The sequence below is a fragment of the Melopsittacus undulatus genome, chromosome 5 (assembly GCF_012275295.1).
Source record: "Melopsittacus undulatus isolate bMelUnd1 chromosome 5, bMelUnd1.mat.Z, whole genome shotgun sequence".
Classification (NCBI taxonomy): Eukaryota; Metazoa; Chordata; class Aves; order Psittaciformes; family Psittaculidae; genus Melopsittacus; species Melopsittacus undulatus.
The window spans coordinates 36,592,899-36,604,946 of NC_047531.1; the positions used below are offsets into that span (position 1 = coordinate 36,592,899).

General features: G+C 47.2%; 1 protein-coding gene across 3 annotated transcripts in view; it reads right to left on the reverse strand.

Moving 5' to 3' along the window:
• PPP6R2 (protein phosphatase 6 regulatory subunit 2) overlaps positions 1–12,048 on the reverse strand; it is a 90,254-nt gene that overhangs the window by 63,581 nt on the left and 14,625 nt on the right. The window lies entirely within an intron of this gene.

Below are 12,048 nucleotides of genomic sequence, written 5' to 3' on the forward strand. Positions count from 1 at the left end.
TGGAGCAGCTCTGCTCTGGAGCCAGGCTGAGAGAGCTGGGCTGGGTCAGCCCGGAGAAGGCTCCTTAAGGGGAGACCTTAGAGCAGCTCCAGTGCCTGAAGGGGCTGCAGGAAACCTGAACACTGTTAAGACTGGGCTGGACAGGGTGCTGGGCCATCTAGTCTAGGTCGTGCTTTGCCTAGAAAGGTTGGAGCAGATGATCTTTGAGGTCTCTTCCAACCTCGAATTCTGTGATTCTGTGTTTTACCAAGCCCAAAAGCCAGGGATGTTTTCCAAGCTTACACAATCCACATGAAGGTGTCAGCAAGCAGCAAACTGACTGCACAGTGTCCCACCCTCCCTCAATGCTTCCTTTCACCCCATGTCCATGTTGTAAGACCCATGAAGAACAGGAGCAAGGACCCATCTTGTTCTTCCTGAAAGCACATTTCACATCAGTATCTTAAGGACACAGGCATGCCACACTTTCCTGAAGTGGCCTTCCTGGATTACAGAATAGTAGAAGCAACCCAGCATGACACTGTTCTTCTGACTTGAAGAAGAGCAAGAATTTAACCTCCATCACTTTAAGTGACTGGCATCAGCCACCAGCTCTGTCATCCTTCAGTTTGATGCTCCATTCCTCTCAATTTTCTTCAATTTCTTCCATTATTCAACTGAAACAGCTCATAAATTCCCAGGGAACAGCAGTAGGACAACGGGATCCGCTGCATTTCAGCAAACTCAGAACAGATTTGGGTAACGGGGTTAAGTCCTTTCCTATGTCCTGAACACACACTGCTGTGATTTCAGCCCGATTCTCTCCTGAGCCATGTGCTTTATTTTATCTGACAACTGACTGGAAACAGAGCACAACAAAGTGGTGCCAGTAAATAGGAGTTTATATTTTCTACCTTTTCTCTGGGCATTTTGCATTTTTTACTAACAGCACATAAACAGACCTGGTAAACATTAGTGCAATGTGTCCATAGTTCAGTTTTGAGTCCAACCATGCACAGCTTTCATATCCAACAGAAAGTGTCTCATTTCCAACAGGAGAAATCACCCACCTCAAAATAACAACCTGTATCTCCAGTGATTCCTCCAAACAGGCTGGAGAGAATAAACCCAGCAAGACAAACATAACCCTCTCAGTCACAGGTTTTAAAGGAAATTTAACCTAACTTCCTAACTTAGGCCATAGAGAATCCATAAGGAGAAGCCTTCAGAGACACAAGTGGGAATTGTGTGAATTTGAGGTGACAGCTTTCCTTATTCCAACTGCACTGTCTTGATTCTTAGGAATTCAACTGTCTGAGGATGCTCCTGTGCTACACCTGCACTTGTTCTTCAGGCCTCCAGCACACACATCCCAGATTGCTCTCACTGTGACCTTCTCACTGGTGTGGTATTGCATGTTTGCCCTAAAACCAGTCAATGGGAAACTGGTTATTGTGAATGACAATCACAGAACCCCAGATTGGTTTGGGTTGAAGGGAGCTTAAAGCTCCTCCAGTTCCAACCCCTGCCACAGGCAGGGACACCTTCCACTGGAGCAGGTTGCTCCAAGCCCCTGTGTCCAACCTGGCCTTGAACACTGCCAGGGATGGGGCAGCCACAGCTTCTCTGGGCACCCTGTGCCAGCGCCTCAGTACCCTCACAGGGAAGAGCTTCTGCCTAAGATCTAAATCTAGGCTCTTTCATCTTAAAGCCAGAAAAGCAACTCAGACAGAGCCCTTGAGCCTGCAGGAGGCATCCCAAACCCAACTATGGCAGCAGCATAGGTGCCAGGAGAGCCTGGATGCTTCTTGCAGTGCTCTTCTGCTTAAAAAAAGCAAGACATTAAAACCAGAGCACACATAAGGATGCTGCTGGCAAGCAGAGAACTCTCCTTGAGCTTCTCTTGCTTTGGTACCTGCTTATGTGAGGGAAGCAGGGAAAAGCAACCCGGCTGCACCAAGGCTCCTACGGGCTGGAATGCTGCCTCCCTGCAGAGAATCCCTGTGCACAACTTCTATTAATACTCGGAAAGAGGGACTGTTTATCTGGAAAAGACATGTGAAGAGAAAAATACTGAGAAGAATGAGAATCCCTTGATAAAATAAACAAAAGGCATATTTAACTCATAAAAAAGAGCATCCCACTGGCATCCTGGCCTGTATCAGCACCAGTGCAGCAGCAGGGCCAGGGCAGTGACTGTGCCCCTGCACTGGGCACTGGTGAGGCCGCACCTCGAATCCTGTGTTCTGCTCTGGGCCCCTCACTGCAAGAGAGACATTGAGGTGCTGGAGCAGGGCCAGAGAAGGGCAACGGAGCTGGTGCAGGGCCTGGAGCACGATGGGGAACGGCTGAGGGACCTGGGGGGTTCAGGCTGGAGAAGAGAAGGCTCAGGGGGAACCTGATGGCTCCCTACAACTGCCTGACAGGAGGATGGAGCCAGGAGGGGGTTGGGCTCTGCTCCCAAGGAACAAGGGATGGGACAAGAGGAAACGGCCTCAAGCTGCACCAGGGCAGGTTTAGATGGAGCTGAGGAACAATTCCTTCCCCACAGGGTGCTCAGGCATTGGAACAGGCTGCCCAGGGCAGGGCTGCAGTCACCGTCCCTGCGAGTGTTCACACTCCGTGTACATGAGACCCTCAGTGCCATGGGTTAGTGGTGGCCTTGGCAGTGCTGGGAACGGTTGGACTGGAGGAGCTGAAAGGGCTTTTCCCACCTGTTTTATTCCACAATCTCTGGCTGCCTATCCTGACAGCTGGAGAACACAAGAGGGAAGCAAGACTCTTCACTGTACAACCAGTGACACCTCCAAGGAGTCAGTAATGGGATGTAAGTGCATGAAGAAAGGATGTGAGTGTTTGATAATATTATATAAAAAGCAGCTATTTTTGAAGAAACTGAAACTCTTCCCACTGCCTTCACTGCTTTCATACACTTGATCAGGAATATCAAACAAGATTAACAAAACTCAAGCTTTTATATAAGCAATAGTGTCCCTCAAGACATTACTAACAAAGTTAGTTATGCAAATTGAGGGGAAAAAGACATTTATGCAGGGCATCTCCACAGCACTCATAGGCTGAACTACAGCAGTCAGCTTACATCAAACCAGCAAGCAATTCTCTAATTAACCTGATCTCCAATTGCACACGCTTCAGAATTCATTCAGTTTCTTCCCACCTACTTTAGGAGCAGCCACCAAAACAGCACCACAGTCCAAAGGGAAAAAAGCCCTGTATAAAGTGGTCATTGTCCTTCTCCACAACTTCCTCTCCAGTGCAACAAGTGAGACATGCCAGTAGTACTCGAGGCAGACCAGGAGCCCTTTCATGGGATTTATAATATCAGCTTCCATCAAATTCCTGAAGTTGGGCTTTTGGAGATCATGAACTCCTTCCCAACCCTGCTTCTCTCAAGATCCAGAAATGTATGGATAAAAGGGTGTCATAGCTCTGAAGTTATCAAGGAGGATAATAATAATAAAAAACAAACAAACAACCCCCCCAAAAAAAAAAACAAACCCAACACCTTATTTATCATTTCCAAAAGAAAAGGGAAAACTCAGGATATTTTTATGTCTCTCAGAAAGCTGTCAAGAGTTTACTCTCCACAGAAGACCCTATTTTGTCCTCAAGGCATTGCTGTCAACTCCACCACTGCTCTATAGGATGTGGCCTCATAGCCAGCACCGAGATCTTCTTTGGAAATCAATTCACTGGCACTAAGGAAAAGCCTCCTGGAGCATTCTGCTGAGCAGGGCACCTCTCTAAGCCTCAGCTGGAACCACAGAGCTGAGACAAACAGCAAATGACTGAGATTATTGCTCCAGATACCCTCGACTAATTTTAGTGCACCAAATCCTATGTCTGGTACCATCCTACACACAGACGCTGGGTGCTGTAAGGGGAGACCTTAGAGCAGGTCCCAGTGCCTAAAAGGCCTACAGGAAACCTGGAGAGGAGCTTTGGATGAGGGCCTGTAGGGACAGGACAAGGGGAATGGCTTTACTCTGACAGAGGGGGGAGATTGAGATGAGCTCTTAGGCAGAAGCTCTTCCCTGTGAGGGTGCTGAGGCGCTGGCACAGGGTGTCCAGAGAAGCTGTGGCTGCCCCATCCCTGGCAGTGTTCAAGGCCAGGTTGGAGCAACCTGGTCTGGTGGAAGGTGTCACTGGCCGGGGCAGGGGCTGGGACTGGATGAGCTTTAAGGTCCCTTCCAACCCAAAACAGTCTGATTCATGATTCTATGATCACTCTGGGCAATGGTTGGTCTTTTCCACTTCCTCATTCCTCAATAAGCAAATAAATAAAAAAAAAAATCCATCCCCCAACTTTTCTGAGACTCAGCCACGATATGGGAAGTTAAATATTCCCATAGTCACCAGTTATAGGGTAAATAAATACAGCAGCAAACACAAAGGAAACGCTGTGCGCTTCATGGATCCTCCTGGTGTCATGAGGACACACTGAATATGATGCATAGTGCTGTTTGTTCACAAACTACGATGTAAGCAGTCACAGGGAATGCCCCTCCAACTTCCATCACCACATTGTTTTCAGGAGAGAATTTAGCTCCCATTATCAGAGCACTTCTAATTTGACAGAAATTGCTGAAATTGTTAAAAAAGAAACACAAACCAAGGCCAGATTGGATGGGGCTTGGAGCAGCCTGGTCCAGTGGAAGGTGTCCCTGCCTATGGCAGGGGTTGGAAGTGGATGAGCTTTAGGATCCCTTCAACACAAACCAGTTAGGGATTCTATGAAATACCACTGAAGGAGTCAGCAACCAGTTTGATGTTAGACTAACACTCTCATGACTGTAAGAGCAGCAGCCTGCTCCTCTCCACCCCAATGCTGGTGCCTCTGTACCACGTTTCTTGGGCTTCACACACACTCCTAACAGCAAATACCAGTTTTAAACACATCCTTTATAAATTCAGGTTGAGAGTGACTGCTGAAATTTATTTTCCTCTCCATCTGGACATGTGCAAAGTGATATGTAAATCATGAGATACATGAAATGATGCTGGTAATTATAGAAGTAACCGAGACCAGGTCCTATTTTAAACTGCTGGCCAAGTGCTGGGAATGTCTTTCACAGAAGCTGACCCATCCCCAAAAAAAGGATGTTATGGTGACAGAGCTTGCACAGAACCTGCCCAAACCTGTCAAGCACAACACAAGATGGACAGGAAGTCACTGTGGGGTTTTGAGTTAGACAATGAAGATGATGGAAGGCTGAATCCACAAGGTCAGGTGTAACCGGATAACTAAAACCAAGCTGAAGATTAGCAAGGGCAGTTATTTATGGCAGTAAACCACCAAAGTGCCAAAGGCACCAGAACAGTGGCAGAGAGGAAATCAAGAACACAAGTTTACTGTCCAATGCACTGGCTGGAGAGAAGCTGGAGTCTACAGTACCACACCTGCAGAGGTATGGAAGGTCGCAAAACCCGTCCTACTGCTCCTTACCTGGCACTAATAACAGAAGTGTCACAAAAGCCCAGTGATTCATGAGGCAGGGACAGTGTCACCTCAAGTGATGTTTCTCCTCCTGCCAATGCAGCTACTGCTCTTTCACACCCCCAAGCTGGTACTTGAAGTCAGCTCTAATCCATTTTAAGAATCTGTCAAGCCACTCAGTAACTAAACAAGCTGAGGAAAGTTGCCAGTTTCATACATAACACCACGCTGCTACCTCACACAATTTACATTTGCAGTATTTTTATCACCAAGATCTTCCCAAGAAATCAGATCATTTGGGTTAGCGAGATTTTTTCACTGCACAACTTTAACTCACCTAAAAAGGGCCCAACTTTACAGTAGAGTTAAGCAAATACCCTGCAAAATTCAGAGCACACTATAAATGTCTCAAGTTATCCATGAGGAAGTCTGAGAAGTCGGAAGTCTTCATCCTGTGCCTGCTGGAGAACACAGGCATCATTCTGGACCCAGTTCATATCAAAAAAAGGCAGAAGACACACCTGAGAATCACAGAATCCCAGACCATTATGGGTTGAAGGGACATTAAAGCTCCTCCAGTTCCAACCCCTGCCACAGGCAGGGACACCTTCCACTGGAGCAGGTTGCTCCAAGCCCCTGTGTCCAACCTGGCCTTGAACACTGCCAGGGATGGGGCAGCCACAGCTTCTCTGGGCACCCTGTGCCAGCACCTCAGCACCCTCACAGGGAAGAGCTTCTGCCTAAGAGCTCATCTCAGGCTCCCCTCTGTCAGGTTAAAGCCATTCCCCTTGTCCTGTCCCTGCAGGCCCTTGTCCAAAGCCCCTCTCCAGGTTTCCTGGAAACCCTTTAGGCACTGGAATCACCCTTGTTCATCCAAGTTCATGTGCTAAAGAACCATAAATCTACTATATTTATATATAGAGAATATATACTATATATAAATATACTATATTCTAAAGAACCATGAATCTACTATTCAGAAAAGAACTCGACCAAGAAATAATACAACAGATAAGCTGCAGCAGCATTTCAGGAACACGTCTGTCCAACCAGCACAAAGCTTCATGACACAAACTCTCTCGCTGCTGCTCCTGCTCAACAACCAGGCTCCTTTCCCTCCACTCCACTGCTGCTTCCAGAGGTGCAAGGAAAGCTGAGGTAAAATAACAACAAACCTCAATATGTGGTCCAGTGCAGTCACTGGCACTGTCCCAGGTATACACAGAGCGGCAGACTGAACTCACTCCACTCAGAAATCATGTGTTTGGCTTTAATATACCAAATCCACAGTGAATTCAGAAACTAACGTTTGCTGAACTCCTGCAAGGCTGAACCCAAGCTTTAGCACTGAACTGAGAAGCTGCCAAACTTCTCAGGTACTCTATGACAAAGCCACCTATGCACAGGGCATGAGGAGAATGTGGGCACAGAATGAAACCTGTCAGCAGCTACGGAATTCCTTACCAGGAAAAAAAGGATCACACAGAACCCACCTATTTCTAGGGACAGAGAAATGTATACAAATACTACCTAAAAGTTCTCATGCTTCTGACTCAAGACACAATGAATGAGAGAATTCACTGAGCACATGCAGTTCAGAGGAAGCATGGTACACCAGGCAGTCTAGAAGGAATTCTGACAGAACCTGGAAACACTGGAGCTTCTGTGCATTCCACTGTTTTCTTCCCAACCTCATCTCTCATACTGCTCCCACACTTCAGGCCTCACTGCCAGGAGAGCTCAGAGTCTCTTCTTCATTTCCACCTCTCCCATTGCCTGCAGAAAGCCCAGGGCTGTCAGTGGTTTCCATCTATCTGTTCAGCAGCACGTGGAATGCCTTCATCTTGTCACAGCAAGAGGAAAAAGTCACACGAAAAATAATTTAACCCTCTTTCAGTATCTGCCTTGACTAAAACAAGAGTTTTTGAATGGCAGCTCTACAGCAGCTTGTGCCAACCTCTGAATCCACACTGCCACATCGCTCCCGTGGGACAAGCACCCTAACTCTTGGTGTGCCAGCTTTGGGTGCCAGGAAAAACCCAGCAAGGGACTGAAAAGCAAACCCTGGGGCAGTTTTTGACCAGTTTAGCACCCAGGAGCTCCCCAAGCATCCATGAAGAGGCACAAGCTGCTGGGAAAGTCTAAGAGGGACCAAGTCTAAGCAAACACAAGGACACAGACTACAGTCCTGGCTTTTCTCTATGCTCACCCACAGACCAGGCAATTCAAACATTGTAACTGAGCATCAAATTCACAGACAGCAACCAAATTACTCTAAGGACAGCTCAGCTTAACTTCCCAGGGCTTAAAAGACCCATGGCTGGAACTATGGCCTCCCCAAGCCAGACCTCACACCAGCTCAGAACGCTCACCCTGCTACCCTCAGAACTCCAAACATGTTCTCCACCTTCAAGATTCTTTACTCTTCCTCAGAAGTGCATTTGGAGGGTTCAGAATATAATAATTTAGGGATCAAACCTGCACATTAATTGAAATAAGCCTCACTGGACACACTGTGAATGGACAAGCCCTGAAAGGTGCTGGAAGCTACTACTCTAAAGAGAAGTACTGAGAAGTAATGAGAATGGCACTGCTTCCACAGAAAGGCCAAAGGCAAGGTTCTGAACCTGGGTCAGGGCAATCCCAGCTCAAACACAGGCTGGGGGAGATGGGATGGAGCTGCCTGAGGAGAAGGGCTTGGGGTGCTGGGTGAGGAGAAGCTCCCCATGACCCAGCTTCAGTGTGCACTTGAGCCCAGAACCCCCCATGTGCTGGGCTGCACCCCCAGAGCGTGAGCAGCAGCTCGGGGAGGGGATCCTGCCCCTCTGCTGTGCTCTGGGGAGACCCCCCTGCAGTCCTGATCCTGCTCTGGAGCAACAGCACAAGAGGGATGTGGAGCCGTGGGAGCGAGACCAGAAGAAGCCACGAAGATGCTGCAAGGGCTGGAGCAGCTCTGAGCAACCTGCTCCAGTGGAAGCTGTCCCTGCCCATGGCAGGGGGTTGGGAGTGGATGAGCGTTAAGGTCCCTTCCGATACAAACCAGTCTGGGATACTATGAAAGTCAAAACCCAGAGTAAAAACCATGCCTTGCTGTTTACACCTCCAGAACACCATCCTTATTCTTTCTTGGTTTTGTTTCTAAGACTTGAACAGAAAGATGCAAGAATGTTTTATTTCTGTCTATATAAGCATTTCAGGATGCCATTTGAACTGATGATCCCATGTGAGGTACATGCATCGGACCGAAGTTGCAGAAGTACCATAAAGAATATGCACAGAATCACGTTGCAAACAGTAGAAAAGACATAAAGAAAACAAATGACACTCTTTCCAGAAGCATTACTTATAAGTTAGAGTCTTATTTGTAAGCTACTTCATCTGCACACGTGGCAAGAGCAACGCTACTTCTGCCATGAGTGAAGCCCTGAGCAGGCTCCTGAGGAGCACAACCACTTTACACCAACTTAATGGCTTTTTGAGAAAGGAGCTTCCCAATTGCAGCCACGACTATTTGCATGCTCTGAAACCCAACTTGCATAACAAGAGCTCCCAGAACATTTCTTTGTGTACTCCCAGAGAAACAACTCTGCAGAGTCAATGGGAAAGGCGTCTGGTTCCAAGTGCTCCAAGGCTTTGGCAGCCCGGTGCTGACAAGTAGCACACTCCTCGGCCTCGGGTCCATGGGAAGCTGTGAGGGGAAATAAAAGGAGCTCTGCGGGTTGTTTGGTACCTATTAAGAAAGTAACTGGCAAAGCAGCCAGAAGAAATGTGTCTGGCGAGCTCCAACTAACATGTTTTGCACCAACAGAAAGGCTGCAGATCTCCTGGGCAGTCTTCCACGTGAGCCTGGCTTGCCAGGAGTCAGCAGTACGTAAATCCACCAGCTAAAGAGATGTTTGGTCTTATTTGTGCTTCATCCCATTCTTTTATTATCACTTAAATTAAAAATAAAACATACCTTTCTCATTGCAAAAAGATCACAGCAAAAACATCACAACCACACCATGTAACAGCTCTGGTCCAGTGACCAGAACATCTCCTTTCCCAAAGAACATCTCCATATTATCCAAATGGCTATTTCAGGTTATGGGGGAGAAGATGGGAGGAACTGGGATCATGGGGAAGGTTCCATTTTGTCTGCAGCCCATCCCAAGCCAGCAGTACATTGGCAAGAGGAAGGTGAAGCTTCGCTGCGTCTCCCCCAGGGTCTTCTGAACAGTCTGTGCAGACAGTGGACATTTTTCCTTGAGCATCTGTAGGTACCTTCAAGGCTCTTTCCCACTTGCTTCCAGCAGGATTTCAAGCCATGTTCTCCTACTGGAAGCACATTCTATTTAGAAGTCAGAGAACAGACATTAGGAAGTTCTTCCCTGTGAGGGTGGTGAGGCCCTGACACAGGTTGCACAAGAAGCTGTAGCTTCCTGGGACTTGGAGCAACTTGCTCTAGTGGAAAGTGCCACTGGCAGGGGTTGGAATTGAGGGAACTTTAAGGCCCCTTCCAACACAAACCATTCTGTGAGTCTATGTTTCTCTGGAGAATCAAGCTTCTGAAGTTTCAAGTACTTCACAACTGCACTGGAGGTGGCCAGAACAGCATCATACATTGAAGAACGGAAACAAGGAAACAATTGTTACTGAATCTGTTCTAAACAACTGAAAATGCACTCCAGGCACCCACAGTCGCTTTGAACTCATTCTCCAGTTCCCATCAGTCACCAGCTGTTGTGTTTGAAGGGGTTTTAGCCGAGTCAGACTCAGAGAAGTCTTGATGACTGTGTGCAGAGAGCACATATCAGATGTTAGCACCTTCTGAATGTATTTTGATGCCTCTCCTGCTGCTAAGGCCCTGCACACTAACAGCTCTCAACTACTCTTCTGCTGTTGCACACCCCACTGTGCTTTCTGGAGGATTTAACTGCTGTAACCTGTCAGAAGACAACTGTTTGTGACACAGACTACCTGCATTACCACATTGTGTATTACACTCCTTCCAATCTACTGAAGGCATCAACGTTGCTTCTGTGCACATCCACCCTCCAGTGCCCTCCCTTCAAACCCCACTGCAATCCCCGATCCTAAGGCGGAGGTTATGGGTTGTTTTTGCCTCTGCAGTCCATCATGACCAAAACTCCAGTCCCACCATTGTCCTGCTGTCACCTTCCAGCTCCATCACCTACCACTGTCAGTAATAGTAATCAGGCCATGGGTGCTGCCCATGCCTTGCTGCTGTATTACAGTACAGCAATACGTGACTTAAAGCAGGCTTACACTCCTTTGGGTCCAGAAGGCTCAAAACCTCCATTTCAGTCTGTCAGGGGAGAAGAATCACAACCTACTCAAATCTCCAGAGCTCACTCTCAACCTCTGCAGGATCCTACTTGAGACTCTTTAGGAACAGACTCAGCGCTGGTTTCCAAGACAAAACAACACTACTAAACAATTTCCTAATTCATCTTATAACATAGCCAAGATTCAATCAGAGATCTGTATCGATTCCTCTCACATTCACTCAAGGCATGAAGAATGATCCAAAACCCCACTGGAGAGAAGGTTTGCTGTGTAAGGAAATATGACAACTCAAGAAGAGAGATTTTTCCGTATTATTATACAATTACACCAGTGAGGTCTGTGGTTCTGCAGACAAACTACAGCGGTTCTGAGGATTTCCTGCTCTATCTGTAAGTGCTGGAGCTGCCGAAGCCCACACCTACATGGAGAAGAAATAAACTCCTTTCAGCAGTCACCCATCTCCCTCCCACCTGCTCAGCTCCTCCTGTGAAGTAGCTGTCCAAGGAGCCGCAAGAAGGCACAGCAAAAAATACAGAGGTAAAGGCAGGAAGTGCAAACGCCTCTTCACCAACATTCTACTTCTCTCCTGCCCACCTAAGCTGTAATTTGGAAGGACGCTGACTGCATTAATACACATTGTTCCAAATTCAAACAGGTGTTGTGTCCGCCCTGGGTAGTCAAACTACATCTGATGGTGAAAGAAATTCAACCTTATCACACAGGAGCCTCTCCTGCCTGAAAGAATGGTTTTGTCTTTAGAAACCCACCTGAAGACACTCTTTGAAAGCCAACTCTTTACACATCAGTCCCTCCCCAAGCAAAAAGGTGTCAAATCAACACAACAGCAACAAAACCAGACGTTATGGAGCCTTATCTGACATGCTCCATGTGCTTTCAATAAGAAAGCCATTGCTTTAAGTAGGGTCTCCCGCAAGCAATAACTCCAAAGCATAAGAGTGAAATAGCAGCATACAAATCTGTCTTCTACAAGTACACAGAGCCCTCACCTCCCAAGATCAAACATTTAGGGAACTTTCTTCCAACCTTAGTGCCACACTAAAACTGTAGCTTAATGCCACAGTGAAAGATTAAGCACAAAGCCTGGAGAAAAACAGAACCAAGGTTTGGGTTATAGCCTCTGCAATAAACAGCAGTTCAAAAAGCAAGCTCAAATAGCCTTTAAGTGTAAGAACACAGGTTTACAAGCAATAGCTGCAGTAAGTTAAGGAACTAAGATAAAATGCACAACTGTCCTCAATGCAGCAGCCTGAATGAGTCCAAACCAGCCTTCTCTGCTCCCAAGTTAAGATCATGCAATGAGC